The 15,879-nt window shown below is 42.4% G+C and overlaps 1 long non-coding RNA gene across 1 annotated transcript; it reads right to left on the bottom strand.

The window, feature by feature from the left end:
- Positions 1-1,533: 1,533 nt before the first annotated feature.
- Positions 1,534-14,285, bottom strand: LOC115178546 (uncharacterized). The gene is made up of 3 exons (XR_003872650.1): positions 14,168-14,285; positions 13,018-13,091; positions 1,534-2,453 (listed from the first exon to the last, which is right to left on the bottom strand). It is a non-coding gene; the product is annotated as an uncharacterized LOC115178546 (long non-coding RNA).
- Positions 14,286-15,879: the final 1,594 nt, after the last annotated feature.

Genomic DNA, 15,879 nt, shown 5'->3' with positions numbered 1-15,879 from the left:
TTAGGTTGGCTTGGAGGGAATTCCAACACCAGGGGGCTGAAAAATGAAACACCCTTTTTCCATGCTTGGTTCTAATTTTCGGTACTGTTAGCATAAAACAAGATTTCTCATTTCGAGCTGGAAGAGAGGATTGATAAAATGGCAGTTTTCCCAAAATGGTCTTCTGTGGTGCCAGGACAACAACCTCAACGTGATCAAGACAAAGGAGGTGATTGTGGACTACAGGAAAAGGAGGACGGAGCACGCCCCCATTCTCATCGACGGGGCTGTAATGGAGCAAGTTAAGAGCTTCAAGTTCCTTGGTGTCCACATCACCAACAAACTATCATGGTCCAAACACGTAAAGAGGGCACGACAAAGCCTATTCCACCTCAGGAGACTGAAAAGATTTGGTATGGGTCCTCAGATCTTCAAAAGGTTCTACAGCTGCACCATCGAGAGCATTCTGACTGGTTGCATCACTGCCTGGTATGGTATCCGCTTGGCCTCCGACCGCAAGGCACTGCAGACGGTAGTGCGAGCGGCCCAGTACATCACTGGGGCCAAGCTTCCTGACATCCAGGACCTCTGTATCAGGCGGTGTCAGAGGAAGGCCCTAAAAATTGTCAAAGACTCCAGCCACCCTAGTCATAGACTGTTCTCTCTACTACTGCACAGCAAGCGGTACCGGAGCGCCAAGTCTAGGTGCAAAAATTCTTAACATCATCTACCCCCAAGCCATAAGACTTCTGAACAGCTAATGAAAGGGCTACCCAGACCCCTCTGCTACTACTACTACCTACATGTACATATTACCTCGACTAACCGGTGCCCCCGCACATTGACTCTGTACCGGTACCCTCTGTATATAGCCTCGCTATTGTTATTTTACTGCTGCTGTTTAATTATTTGTTACTTTTATTTTCTATTTTGTACTTATCTATTTTTTACTTAACACTTATTTTTCTTAAACTTCTTAAAGCCTTGTTGGTTAAGGGCTTGTAAGTAAGCATTTCACTGTAAGGTGAATTTCACTGTACCTGTTGTATTCAGCGCATGTGACAAATAACATTTGATTTTTATGTTTTTTTATGGTAGGCCACTCTGGTAGGCCTACGTTACGATCAAATAGCCACATTAGCCTACTTGGCCACTGTTAAACTGTAACTTAAAGCGGGTACAGCCTCACTGTTCACAGTAAACACGTGCTGGAAGCTGCACAGAACTTTTCCCAACCACCCGAAAAGGGCAAGGTACATGTTCAGCGTTTTAACTTGAAACACAACTTTACTAAGTCACACCATTGATGTCATTGTCACTATGCTGTTATTCATTGATTGAGTGTATGACATTTGGACACCCTATGCCTGTGTCAGCCCAGCCCAAAGGCAGTAAAAACTGGGCAAGGCTCACGAGTTATCCTGTGACAATGGGTGATCCACCCTGCTGATTCAACAGCTCCTCACATCACTACTACTGTGTGTGCACCTAATCCCTCTTCCTTGAAGGTGTGTTTTAGTAGCAATCAGACACAAACATGAACGCAGAAAGACATTGGGTTTAGATGTATGTATTCGTGCATCTTGACTGCTTTATGGAAATCAGAGATATACTGTATGTGCCAAAAATCATCTTGCATAAAAACACTATCTCTGATGAGTGATTATGTTAGAATGGTATCATACATTAGATTTTGCAGTATTTACTATGTTGACTGACTTGATTTGTAGTAGCTGACTGAATGTAGATTACATTTGTTAATCACTTATTAAATTCACATAATTATATCATAATGTCAACTTACATACTGTAGAAACGGCTTATCTATAGTAAATAGAAACTACGGGGAAGGAAATATTCTCCCAAAATGTGCATTATATACATATCCATATAAATCCATGCTGAGTCATGTGCTTCAGAAACAATACAACGTAACCCATTTCAACTTCCTTCAACCCTCACAAAAATCCTACTGTAGAGATTCGGCCAGTATCTTCTGGTAAAAACATCTTCCAATGACCATCCATTGGTTCCAATCTCTCCCACTACATTCCAAAGCTCCAATTTACAGTTCAGTTCCAAAGTTCTGATATGACATTCAAATGGTTCCAACAGTCCAGAGTTCCAACTCCCAAAACCTCTGTTTCTCCAGTGCATTTTCAGATATTGTACTTCCCTGGTTGTCTGTTTCTAATTCTTCATTCCAATGATCTGGTTTCTTCTCGTCCTTCCCCTGAGCTTTCAGCAGTAGATCAGGGCCTGTTTTCATAAACCATCTCCTAATAGGAGTACTGATCTAGGGTCAAGTCCCCCATTGTCTATGTAATCGTGTTCATTATGCTCTAAAAGGACAAACTGACACAAGGCCTGTCTTAGTCCTCCTCCTCCCCTCCATGGCCGTTCATGACCTGGCCGGACTCCCAGCGCTGCAGGAGAGGAGTCTTCTGTCTGGGGGTCCGCGGGCTCTGGAGGCCCTGGAAAGAAGGTGAAAAAGAGAGTGAGTAGAAAGAGAGAAAGAGTAGAGGGAGTTATAATAGAGAGTAGAGGGAGTTATAATAGAGAGTAGAGGGAGTTATAATAGAGAGTAGAGGGAGTTATAATAGAGAGTAGAGGGAGTTATAATAGAGAGTAGAGGGAGTTATAATAGAGAGTAGAGGGAGTTATAATAGAGAGTAGAGGGAGTTATAATAGAGAGTAGGGGGAGTTATAATAGAGAGTAGAGGGAGTTATAATAGAGAGTAGAGGGAGTTATAATAGAGAGTAGAGGGAGTTATAATAGAGAGTAGAGGGAGTTATAATAGAGAGTAGAGGGAGTTATAATAGAGAGTAGGGGGAGTTATAATAGAGAGTAGAGGGAGTTATAATAGAGAGTAGAGGGAGTTAGAATAGAGAGTAGGGGGAGTTATAATAGAGAGTAGAGGGAGTTATAATAGAGAGTAGAGGGAGTTATAATAGAGAGTAGAGGGAGTTATAAGAGAGAGTAGAGGGAGTTATAATAGAGAGTAGAGGGAGTTAGAATAGAGAGTAGGGGGAGTTATAATAGAGAGTAGAGGGAGTTATAATAGAGAGTAGAGGGAGTTATAATAGAGAGTAGAGGGAGTTATAATAGAGAGTAGAGGGAGTTATAATAGAGAGTAGAGGGAGTTATAATAGAGAGTAGAGGGAGTTATAATAGAGAGTAGAGGGAGTTATAATAGAGAGTAGAGGGAGTTATAATAGAGAGTAGAGGGAGTTATAATAGAGAGTAGAGGGAGTTAGAATAGAAAGTAGAGGGAGTTATAATAGAGAGTAGAGGGAGTTATAATAGAGAGTAGGGGGAGTTATAATAGAGAGTAGGGGGAGTTATAATAGAGAGTAGAGGGAGTTAGAATAGAGAGTAGAGGGAGTTAGAATAGAGAGTAGAGGGAGTTAGAATAGAGAGTAGAGGGAGTTAGAATAGAGAGTAGGGGGAGTTAAAATAGAGAGTAGAGGGAGTTATAATAGAGAGTAGAGGGAGTTATAATAGAGAGTAGGGGGAGTTATAATAGAGAGTAGAGGGAGTTATAATAGAGAGTAGAGGGAGTTAGAATAGAGAGTAGGGGGAGTTATAATAGAGAGTAGAGGGAGTTATAATAGAGAGTAGAGGGAGTTATAATAGAGAGTAGAGGGAGTTATAATAGAGAGTAGAGGGAGTTATAATAGAGAGTAGAGGGAGTTATAATAGAGAGTAGAGGGAGTTATAATAGAGAGTAGAGGGAGTTATAATAGAGAGTAGAGGGAGTTATAATAGAGAGTAGAGGGAGTTAGAATAGAAAGTAGAGGGAGTTATAATAGAGAGTAGAGGGAGTTATAATAGAGAGTAGGGGGAGTTATAATAGAGAGTAGAGGGAGTTAGAATAGAGAGTAGAGGGAGTTATAATAGAGAGTAGAGGGAGTTAGAATAGAGAGTAGAGGGAGTTAGAATAGAGAGTAGGGGGAGTTATAATAGAGAGTAGAGGGAGTTATAATAGAGAGTAGACGGAGTTATAATAGAGAGTAGAGGGAGTTATAATAGAGAGTAGGGGGAGTTATAATAGAGAGTAGAGGGAGTTATAATAGAGAGTAGAGGGAGTTAGAATAGAGAGTAGGGGGAGTTATAATAGAGAGTAGAGGGAGTTATAATAGAGAGTAGAGGGAGTTATAATAGAGAGTAGGGGGAGTTATAATAGAGAGTAGAGGGAGTTATAATAGAGAGTAGAGGGAGTTATAATAGAGAGTAGGGGGAGTTATAATAGAGAGTAGAGGGAGTTAGAATAGAGAGTAGAGGGAGTTAGAATAGAGAGTAGGGGGAGTTATAATAGAGAGTAGAGGGAGTTATAATAGAGAGTAGAGGGAGTTATAATAGAGAGTAGAGGGAGTTATAATAGAGAGTAGAGGGAGTTATAATAGAGAGTAGGGGGAGTTATAATAGAGAGTAGAGGGAGTTATAATAGAGAGTAGGGGGAGTTAGAATAGAGAGTAGAGGGAGTTATAATAGAGAGTAGAGGGAGTTATAATAGAGAGTAGAGGGAGTTATAATAGAGAGTAGGGGGAGTTATAATAGAGAGTAGGGGGAGTTATAATAGAGAGTAGGGGGAGTTAGGATAGAGAGTAGAGGGAGTTAGAATAGAGAGTAGGGGAGTTATAATAGAGAGTAGAGGGAGTTATAATAGAGAGTAGAGGGAGTTATAATAGAGAGTAGAGGGAGTTAGAATAGAGAGTAGAGGGAGTTATAATAGAGAGTAGGGGGAGTTAGAATAGAGAGTAGAGGAGTTAGAATAGAGAGTAGGGGGAGTTATAATAGAGAGTAGGGGGGAGTTATAATAGAGAGTAGAGGGAGTTATAATAGAGAGTAGGGGGAGTTATAATAGAGAGTAGAGGGAGTTATAATAGAGAGTAGAGGGAGTTATAATAGAGAGTAGGGGAGTTATAATAGAGAGTAGAGGGGAGTATAATAGAGAGTAGAGGGAGTTATAATAGAGAGTAGAGGGAGTTATAATAGAGAGTAGAGGGAGTTATAATAGAGGAGTAGAGGGGAGTTATAATAGAGAGTAGAGGGAGTTATAATAGAGAGTAGAGGGAGTTATAATAGAGAGTAGAGGGAGTTATAATAGAGAGTAGAGGGAGTTATAATAGAGAGTAGAGGGAGTTATAATAGAGAGTAGAGGGAGTTATAATAGAGAGTAGAGGGAGTTATAATAGAGAGTAGAGGGAGTTATAATAGAGAGTAGAGGGGTTATAATAGAAGAGTAGAGGGTTAGGTTATAATAGAGAGTAGAGGGAGTTATAATAGAGAGTAGGGGGAGTTATAATAGAGAGTAGAGGGGAGTTAGAATAGAGAGTAGAGGGAGTTATAATAGAGAGTAGAGGGAGTTAGAATAGAGAGTAGAGGGAGTTATAATAGAGAGTAGGGGGAGTTATAATAGAGAGTAGAGGGAGTTATAATAGAGAGTAGGGGGAGTTATAATAGAGAGTAGAGGGAGTTATAATAGAGAGTAGAGGGAGTTATAATAGAGAGTAGGGGGAGTTATAATAGAAAGTAGAGGGAGTTATAATAGAGAGTAGAGGGAGTTATAATAGAGAGTAGAGGGAGTTATAATAGAGAGTAGAGGGAGTTATAATAGAGAGTAGGGGGAGTTATAATAGAGAGTAGAGGGAGTTATAATAGAGAGTAGAGGGAGTTATAATAGAGAGTAGGGGGAGTTATAATAGAGAGTAGAGGGAGTTATAATAGAGAGTAGAGGGAGTTATAATAGAGAGTAGGGGGAGTTATAATAGAGAGTAGAGGGACTTATAATAGAGAGTAGAGGGAGTTAGAATAGAGAGTAGAGGGAGTTATAATAGAGAGTAGGGGGAGTTAGAATAGAGAGTAGAGGGAGTTAGAATAGAGAGTAGGGGGAGTTATAATAGAGAGTAGAGGGAGTTATAATAGAGAGTAGAGGGAGTTATAATAGAGAGTAGAGGGAGTTATAATAGAGAGTAGAGGGAGTTATAATAGAGAGTAGAGGGAGTTATAATAGAGAGTAGAGGGACTTATAATAGAGAGTAAGGGGAGTTATAATAGAGAGTAGAGGGAGTTAGAATAGAGAGTAGAGGGAGTTATAATAGAGAGTAGAGGGAGTTATAATAGAGAGTAGAGGGAGTTATAATAGAGAGTAGAGGGAGTTATAATAGAGAGTAGAGGGAGTTATAATAGAGAGTAGAGGGAGTTATAATAGAGAGTAGAGGGAGTTAGAATAGAAAGTAGAGGGAGTTATAATAGAGAGTAGAGGGAGTTATAATAGAGAGTAGGGGGAGTTATAATAGAGAGCAGAGGGAGTTAGAATAGAGAGTAGAGGGAGTTATAATAGAGAGTAGAGGGAGTTAGAATAGAGAGTAGAGGGAGTTATAATAGAGAGTAGGGGGAGTTATAATAGAGAGTAGAGGGAGTTATAATAGAGAGTAGGGGGAGTTAAAATAGAGAGTAGAGGGAGTTATAATAGAGAGTAGAGGGAGTTATAATAGAGAGTAGGGGGAGTTATAATAGAGAGTAGAAGGAGTTAGAATAGAGAGTAGGGGGAGTTATAATAGAGAGTAGAGGGAGTTATAATAGAGAGTAGAGGGAGTTATAATAGAGAGTAGAGGGAGTTATAATAGAGAGTAGAGGGAGTTATAATAGAGAGTAGGGGGAGTTATAATAGAGAGTAGAGGGAGTTATAATAGAGAGTAGAGGGAGTTAGAATAGAAAGTAGAGGGAGTTATAATAGAGAGTAGAGGGAGTTATAATAGAGAGTAGAGGGAGTTATAATAGAGAGTAGGGGGAGTTATAATAGAGAGTAGAGGGAGTTATAATAGAGAGTAGAGGGAGTTATAATAGAGAGTAGGGGGAGTTATAATAGAGAGTAGAGGGAGTTATAATAGAGAGTAGAGGGATTTATAATAGAGAGTAGAGGGAGTTATAATAGAGAGTAGAGGGAGTTATAATAGAGAGTAGGGGGAGTTATAATAGAGAGTAGAGGGAGTTATAATAGAGAGTAGAGGGAGTTATAATAGAGAGTAGGGGGAGTTATAATAGAGAGTAGAGGGAGTTATAATAGAGAGTAGGGGGAGTTATAATAGAGAGTAGGGGGAGTTATAATAGAGAGTAGACGGAGTTAGAATAGAGAGTAGGGGGAGTTATAATAGAGAGTAGAGGGAGTTATAATAGAGAGTAGGGGGAGTTATAATAGAGAGTAGGGGGAGTTATAATAGAGAGTAGAGGGAGTTATAATAGAGAGTAGAGGGAGTTATAATAGAGAGTAGAGGGAGTTATAATAGAGAGTAGGGGGAGTTATAATAGAGAGTAGGGGGAGTTATAATAGAGAGTAGAGGGAGTTATAATAGAGAGTAGAGGGAGTTAGAATAGAGAGTAGGGGGAGTTATAATAGAGAGTAGAGGGAGTTATAATAGAGAGTAGAGGGAGTTATAATAGAGAGTAGAGGGAGTTATAATAGAGAGTACAGGGAGTTATAATAGAGAGTAGAGGGAGTTATAATAGAGAGTAGAGGGAGTTAGAATAGAGAGTAGAGGGAGTTATAATAGAGAGTAGAGGGAGTTATAATAGAGAGTAGAGGGAGTTATAATAGAGAGTAGAGGGAGTTATAATAGAGAGTAGGGGGAGTTAGAATAGAGAGTAGAGGGAGTTATAATAGAGAGTAGAGGGAGTTATAATAGAGAGTAGGGGGAGTTATAATAGAGAGTAGAGGGAGTTATAATAGAGAGTAGAGGGAGTTATAATAGAGAGTAGGGGGAGTTATAATAGAGAGTAGAGGGAGTTATAATAGAGAGTAGAGGGAGTTATAATAGAGAGTAGAGGGAGTTATAATAGAGAGTAGGGGGAGTTATAATAGAGAGTAGAGGGAGTTAGAATAGAGAGTAGGGGGAGTTATAATAGAGAGTAGAGGGAGTTATAATAGAGAGTAGAGGGAGTTATAATAGAGAGTAGAGGGAGTTATAATAGAGAGTAGAGGGAGTTAGAATAGAGAGTAGAGGGAGTTATAATAGAGAGTAGAGGGAGTTATAATAGAGAGTAGAGGGAGTTATAATAGAGAGTAGGGGGAGTTATAATAGAGAGTAGAGGGAGTTATAATAGAGAGTAGAGGGAGTTATAATAGAGAGTAGGGGGAGTTATAATAGAGAGTAGAGGGAGTTATAATAGAGAGTAGAGGGAGTTGTAATAGAGAGTAGAGGGAGTTAGAATAGAGAGTAGAGGGAGTTATAATAGAGAGTAGAGGGAGTTATAATAGAGAGTAGAGGGAGTTATAATAGAGAGTAGGGGGAGTTATAATAGAGAGTAGAGGGAGTTATAATAGAGAGTAGAGGGAGTTAGAATAGAGAGTAGTTATAATAGAGAGTAGAGAGGAGTTAGAATAGAGAGTAGAGGGAGTTAGAATAGAGAGTAGTTATAATAGAGAGTTGAGGGAGTTATAATAGAGAGTAGGGGGAGTTAGAATAGAGAGTAGAGGGAGTTATAATAGAGAGTAGAGGGAGTTATAATAGAGAGTAGAGGGAGTTAGAATAGAGAGTAGTTATAATAGAGAGTAGAGGGAGTTAGAATAGAGAGTAGAGAAGTTAGAAAAGAGGGGATGATGAAAAAGGACGATGAGGTCATCTCATGGATCAACATCGTTAGCACCGAGGTCATGTCAAATCAAATTTCACGTGCTTTGTAAACAACAGGTGTAACCTAACAGTGAAATTCTTACTTATGTGTCCTTTTCCAACAATGCAGTTAAAGATAAAGCTAAAAAATGTAAATGTAATTAAAATGGGAATCTATTAGACCGTAATCCATAACCATGTTATGCTGTTTTCAGGGCTCTGCTCTAAGTTGACAAGCATCGTTATCTTTCTCCCTCCATCCGTTATTATTGAACCTTTCTTATCAGTAGTCTGTGTAGATATACACTGTAGATAATGTAGCAGGCAGAGTGACTGTAGCCTGGTCCCAGATCCCTTTGTGCTTTCTTGACAATTGAACCCCTTTGATCATTGTCAGCAGAAACTGATCTGGGACCAGGCTAAAGGGACTGAATGGGGCTCAGGCTAGGGAACAGTGCTTCTAGCTGTCAGACTGGTTTACAATTATGTCAGATTTATAAAGTTGCAGTCAGCCGATGCTAATCTTGTAGTCACTTCAGCTTCAGAGAGATGTGTAACCCAAGAGACCAACCGTGGAGGAACTCAGGAGGGACTCTCTCTTTCTCTCCACTTTCGTTCTGTCTCTCTTTTGCTCTTTCTCTCTCTCTCGCTCTTTCCGTACCCAAACTCTATTCATATTTCTAATCCACTGCTCTCTCTCTCCCTCTCCTTCCCCTTCTCTCTCTTATCTCAATTGATTAAGGAAGCTCCTTGCGATCAGATGTGGTGTTATTAGCTCTGAGGGCTGAATTCACTGAGAAAATGCCACCAATGGAAAATCTACACGTGATCTGGTGCTACGGTATATATGGCACCATACTGGATTAAATGTTGAGTCTAATGTAGAGATAGTGTCCTGGTGTCTCTGTATGAGGTATGGAGAGGACATGGCTGTTTAATGTAGAGATAGTGTCCTGGTGTCTCTGTATGAGGTATGGAGAGGTCATGGTTGTTTAATGTAGAGATAGTGTCCTGGTGTCTCTGTATGAGGTATGGAGAGGTCATGGCTGTTTAATGTAGAGATTGTGTCCTGGTGTCTCTGTATGAGGTATGGAGAGGACATGTTGTTTAATGTAGAGATAGTGTCCTGGTGTCTCTGTATGAGGTATGGAGAGGACATGGTTGTTTAATGTAGAGATAGTGTCCTGGTGTCTCTGTATGAGGTATGGAGAGGACATGGTTGTTTAATGTAGAGATAGTGTCCTGGTGTCTCTGTATGAGGTATGGAGAGGTCATGGTTGTTTAATGTAGAGATAGTGTCCTGGTGTCTCTGTATGAGGTATGGAGAGGTCATGGCTGTTTAATGTAGAGATTGTGTCCTGGTGTCTCTGTATGAGGTATGGAGAGGACATGTTGTTTAATGTAGAGATAGTGTCCTGGTGTCTCTGTATGAGGTATGGAGAGGACATGGCTGTTTAATGTAGAGATAGTGTCCTGGTGTCTCTGTATGAGGTATGGAGAGGACATGGTTGTTTAATGTAGAGATAGTGTCCTGGTGTCTCCGTATGAGGTATGGAGAGGACATGGTTGTTTAATGTAGAGATAGTGTCCTGGTGTCTCTGTATGAGGTATGGAGAGAACATGGCTGTTTAATGTAGAGATAGTGTCCTGGTGTCTCTGTATGAGGTATGGAGAGGACATGTTGTTTAATGTAGAGATAGTGTCCTGGTGTCTCTGTATGAGGTATGGAGAGGACATGTTGTTTAATGTAGAGATAGTGTCCTGGTGTCTCTGTATGAGGTATGGAGAGGACATGGTTGTTTAATGTAGAGATAGTGTCCTGGTGTCTCTGTATGAGGTATGGAGAGGACATGGCTGTTTAATGTAGAGATAGTGTCCTGGTGTCTCTGTATGAGGTATGGAGAGGACATGGCTGTTTAATGTAGAGATAGTGTCCTGGTGTCTCTGTATGAGGTATGGAGAGGACATGTTGTTTAATGTAGAGATAGTGTCCTGGTGTCTCTGTATGAGGTATGGAGAGGACATGGCTGTTTAATGTAGAGATAGTGTCCTGGTGTCTCTGTATGAGGTATGGAGAGGACATGTTGTTTAATGTAGAGATAGTGTCCTGGTGTCTCTGTATGAGGTATGGAGAGGACATGGTTGTTTAATGTAGAGATAGTGTCCTGGTGTCTCTGTATGAGGTATGGAGAGGTCATGGTTGTTTAATGTAGAGATAGTGTCCTGGTGTCTCTGTATGAGGTATGGAGAGGACATGGTTGTTTAATGTAGAGATAGTGTCCTGGTGTCTCTGTATGAGGTATGGAGAGGACATGGCTGTTTAATGTAGAGATAGTGTCCTGGTGTCTCTGTATGAGGTATGGAGAGGACATGGTTGTTTAATGTAGAGATAGTGTCCTGGTGTCTCTGTATGAGGTATGGAGAGGACATGTTGTTTAATGTAGAGATAGTGTCCTGGTGTCTCTGTATGAGGTATGGAGAGGACATGTTGTTTAATGTAGAGATTGTGTCCTGGTGTCTCTGTATGAGGTATGGAGAGGACATGTTGTTTAATGTAGAGATAGTGTCCTGGTGTCTCTGTATGAGGTATGGAGAGGACATGGCTGTTTAATGTAGATATAGTGTCCTGGTGTCTCTGTATGAGGTATGGAGAGGACATGGTTGTTTAATGTAGAGATAGTGTCCTGGTGTCTCTGTATGAGGTATGGAGAGGACATGTTGTTTAATGTAGAGATAGTGTCCTGGTGTCTCTGTATGAGGTATGGAGAGGACATGGTTGTTTAATGTAGAGATAGTGTCCTGGTGTCTCTGTATGAGGTATGGAGAGGACATGGTTGTTTAATGTAGAGATAGTGTCCTGGTGTCTCTGTATGAGGTATGGAGAGGTCATGGCTGTTTAATGTAGAGATAGTGTCCTGGTGTCTCTGTATGAGGTATGGAGAGGACATGGTTGTTTGGCTATGTTATGGTTTCCACTACACTCTTAGAAAAAAAAGGTGATATCTAGAACCTAAAAGGGTTCTTCAGCTGTCCCCATAGGAGAACCCTTTGACTAACTCATTTTGGTTCCAGGTAGAACGCTTTTGGTTTCACAGAGGGTTCTACATGGAACCCAAAAGGGTTCCCCTTTGGGGACAGCCGAAGAACCCTTTTGGAACCCTTTTTTCTAAGACTGTAGATAGCACAGCCACAAAGTCAAAATTGGGTAATATCGTAAAAATGTATGAAAACAAAATGTTTCTTTTTTCTTAATTTAAAGTTAGGGATAAGGTTAGCAGTGTGGTTAAAGTTAGGGATGAGGTTAGCAGTGTGATTAAAGTTAGGGATGAGGTTAGCAGTGTGGTTGAAGTTCAGGATAAGGTTAGCAGTGTGGTTAAAGTTCAGGATAAGGTTAGCAGTGTGGTTAAAGTTAGGGATGAGGTTAGCAGTGTGGTTGAAGTTCAGGATAAGGTTAGCAGTGTGGTTAAAGTTCGGGATGAGGTTAGCAGTGTGGTTAAAGTTCAGGATAAGGTTAGCAGTGTGGTTAAAGTTCAGGATAAGGTTAGCAGTGTGGTTAAAGTTCAGGATAAGTTTAGCAATGTGGTTAAAGTTAGGGATAAGGTTAGCAGTGTGGTTAAAGTTCGGGATGAGGTTAGCAGTGTGGTTAAAGTTAGGGATAAGGTTGGCAGTGTGGTTAAAGTTAGGGATGAGGTTAGCAATGTGGTTAAAGTTAGGGATAAGTTTAGCAGTGTGGTTAAAGTTCAGGATAAGGTTAGCAGTGTGGTTAAAGTTAGGGACAAGGTTAGCAGTATGGTTAAAGTTCAGGATAAGGTTAGCAGTGTGGTTAAAGTTAGGGATGGGGTTAGCAGTGTGGTTAAAGTTGGGACTAAGTTTGGCAGTGTGGTTAAAGTTAGGGATAAGGTTAGCAGTGTGGTTAAAGTTCAGGATAAGGTTAGCAGTGTGGTTAAAGTTCGGGATGAGGTTAGCAGTGTGGTTAAAGTTAGGGATAAGGTTGGCAGTGTGGTTAAAGTTAGGGATGAGGTTAGCAATGTGGTTAAAGTTAGGGATAAGTTTAGCAGTGTGGTTAAAGTTCAGGATAAGGTTAGCAGTGTGGTTAAAGTTAGGGATAAGGTTAGCAGTGTGGTTAAAGTTAGGGATAAGGTTGGGGTTAGGTTTAAAATATAATTTTGAAAATAAATAGGCAGTGTTTACAACTTGTGACTGTGATAACTAGCGACGACCGTCTGTTAGGGCCAGGTGGTTTTACTGACCTTGTGACTTAACCAGGAAATAAACTTTGAGCCCCCAGTGTTTCTTCCGGTGCACATGATATAAACTAAGAGCGCTCGTCAAAGCGTATGACTAAGCCCCGACGTTTTACCTACTCAGGAAAACTCCTGGGCCTATATAGATTATGTTTGGTGAGGGAAGGATATAACATACCTCTGATTGGCTATCCGGATACTCATCTGTCTGTGGTGGAGGCCACATGCCCAGCTTCCCAAGAGACTGTCGCGCTGGAGAGAGTGGGAGGAAGAGAGGAAATTATAGTTACATAATGATCTATAATTTATAATAAAACTATAATTTCTCAGACACGGAGTCAGAGGACTTGTTGTATTAGCACACCCTAATGTCCCTCTATTCAGTACTATTCAGTACTATTCAGTACTATTCAGTACTGCACCCAGATGAGCCAGGCCTGTCCCTGTCTTCCTGGCAGCTTCTGTGGGTCTACCACTGACAACATACACAACACGCCCAGCTTGTCTTGGCATACCACATCGCAATAATACTGCTACTAATTATTACTGTGATGACAGCTTTATTTGAAAAGCCTTTTTCATACTGGTCACATCACTAAGCACTTTGAATGATTTCCAAGGGTGATTTATGCCCTGAAATATATAACCATTAGATTGTATTAGTTCATTACATATTCATTCATGTTAAACATCCCTTAGTGTCTACTAACTCCCAGAATTCAAAGTTGCCTCACAAGCATATATTCAAGGCTGGGTTCTACAATTCATCTTGGAAAAGATTTTCTAAAGCACTTTGTGTTTTGCTGACACAAGGGTCAAGACATGAGTCAGTGATTTTCACTTTTATATATTTTCACTCACTTTTGATCCAGCCGTTAATTGTACAGAAGATCCAAACATTAGTTTAGTCAGTTACCCAGTAGTGTATCATTCAGCCTGTTGGCAAGGGTTACTTACCAAACTGTTACTGACCAGAGCCCTGGTCAACAGTAGTGCACAATTTCGGGAATAGGGTACAATTTGGGATGCACACAAAGACTGTGATCTCTGGAGCAGAACTACTGATGACAGTGAGAATGTTGTATTACATGTTTGATGATGTAGCACTACCTGACCCAATAGGAGATGAAATAATATCCTCACTGGACTATTACATTATCTTCTCATCATCTCTCCTGACACACACACACGCGCACACACACACACACACACACACACACACACACACACACACACACACACACACACACACACACACACACACACACACACACACACACACACACACACACACACACACACACACACACACACACACACACACTAACCTGTTGGTGTTGCAGAGGCTGTCCGCGATGAGGGGGTAACAGATAGTTCAGGGGTCGCCAGTCCATTCTGTAGAAGTAGAGGTGGAGGAGGAGAAGTGGGACTCTGTACCTCCCTACTGGCTGGCCTCCCCCCTCCTCCTCCTCCTCCTCCTCCTCCTCCTCCTCCTCCTCCTCCCCCGTACAGACTGCTCCTCTGCTTCCGCAGCTCCTTCTCTCTCTCCCTGGCTTCCCGGATATCCTGCTCCACCTTGTCCTGAGACACCGATAAGGAGCGCAGCTTGAAGAAGGGGTTCTCCTTTGGAACCTCCTCTTCCTCCTCTTCCTCCTCCTGATCCATCCTCCCTCCATCCTCATCCCTCCAAAAACCCCTTCTCTCTTCTCCGCTGAGTGTACTGGTTGAGGAGTATATAGAAGCGGAGTCGACCACGGTGAGGCCCTGTGTCTCGGTGAGCGCGCCCGTACTGTGGGAGTGCCTGAGGGGCTTGGAGACGTGGTGGATGTGGGCCGGAGCGGGGAGAACCAGGTGGTGGTGGTTATCTAGGATGATGATCTGGCCTCCGGTGCTCTCGGAGAGAGTGGGGCCCCGGGGGACAGGGGCCCCATGAGGGATGTAGGTGATGCCTTTTGGTGTTCCAGAGGGGCTCTGGTTCTGGGTCTGGCACATCAGCTCCAAGCTACTATGTCTTCTCTCCCCGAATGAGCCTCCGACAAAGGACACAGATGAAGCGTCGTTCCCCTGGATCTCCAGGGTGGAGAGGTCACTTGCCGAAGCCCAGGTGGGTGCCTTGCTATGGGACAATACCATCGAGGATGTCCCCTTGGGCTCCTGGAAAGCTTCGAATAACTTCTTCCTTTCCTTGAGCTGGCGTACTGTCCCTTTGTCATAGGAGCCTTTAACTTTCCCTAGTTGAACCAGGACCTGTTCCCTCTGGGTCTCTACACTGATCTCCTTCTGCATCTTCTTCCCCGCAAACTGACGGTCCTTCCCCCCCTGGCTCTTGTCCGATTTGGAAGGCAGGGTCTCAGTCAAGACTGACTTCCTTAGGGGGATGTCCACATATTCCTGGGTGGGCGGCTTGTTGTGGAGGCCCCTGGATCTCCTGAGGGACTGCTCACGCTGCACTGCCCGACGGATCTCCCTCTCGATGGGGGTCTCGTCGGCCGGAGGCGAGGTGAGGGTGGGGGTGGAGGTGGTGGTTTGGAGCTCCACGGTACTACCAGGGGAGAAGTCAGCAGATACGCCGCTGTCACTCTGGCTGTCATCGAACAAGTCCCCTCCCAACTTCATCTTGGAAGCTTTGCTGTGACTGTCTCTCGACATCAACAACCCAGGGTTTGTCCTCTTTTCTTCGCTCCGTTTCTCTTTTTTCTTCCTGTCTGCCTCGCCCGCTGCGCCAAGTCCACTCGCTCTCTGCCCTCTCTCTCCACCTGTTTGCTTGTTGTCTCCCTCCCTCTTTCCCTCCTCTCTCTCTCCACCCGCCTGCTCTTTCACTATAACACAGCCAGAGCCAAGGAGATCTGCCTTGACCTGATTAGCTGGCACCTTGGCGACCGTCGCCAGGGGCGGAGCCGGAGTTGCTCCCTTGAACACCTGTTGTGCTGCCACTTCCTGGTTACTATGATGCGTCAGGGCAGCAGTGACATTTCGTAACAACTGCTCCCCCTGCTGTTTATCTGGTGTAACTACACCCGGGGGCTGGGCCAGGTCTACC

This window comes from Salmo trutta, chromosome 38 (assembly GCF_901001165.1).
Source record: "Salmo trutta chromosome 38, fSalTru1.1, whole genome shotgun sequence".
Classification (NCBI taxonomy): domain Eukaryota; kingdom Metazoa; phylum Chordata; class Actinopteri; order Salmoniformes; family Salmonidae; genus Salmo; species Salmo trutta.
This window is presented reverse-complemented; position numbering and strand designations above follow the sequence as displayed.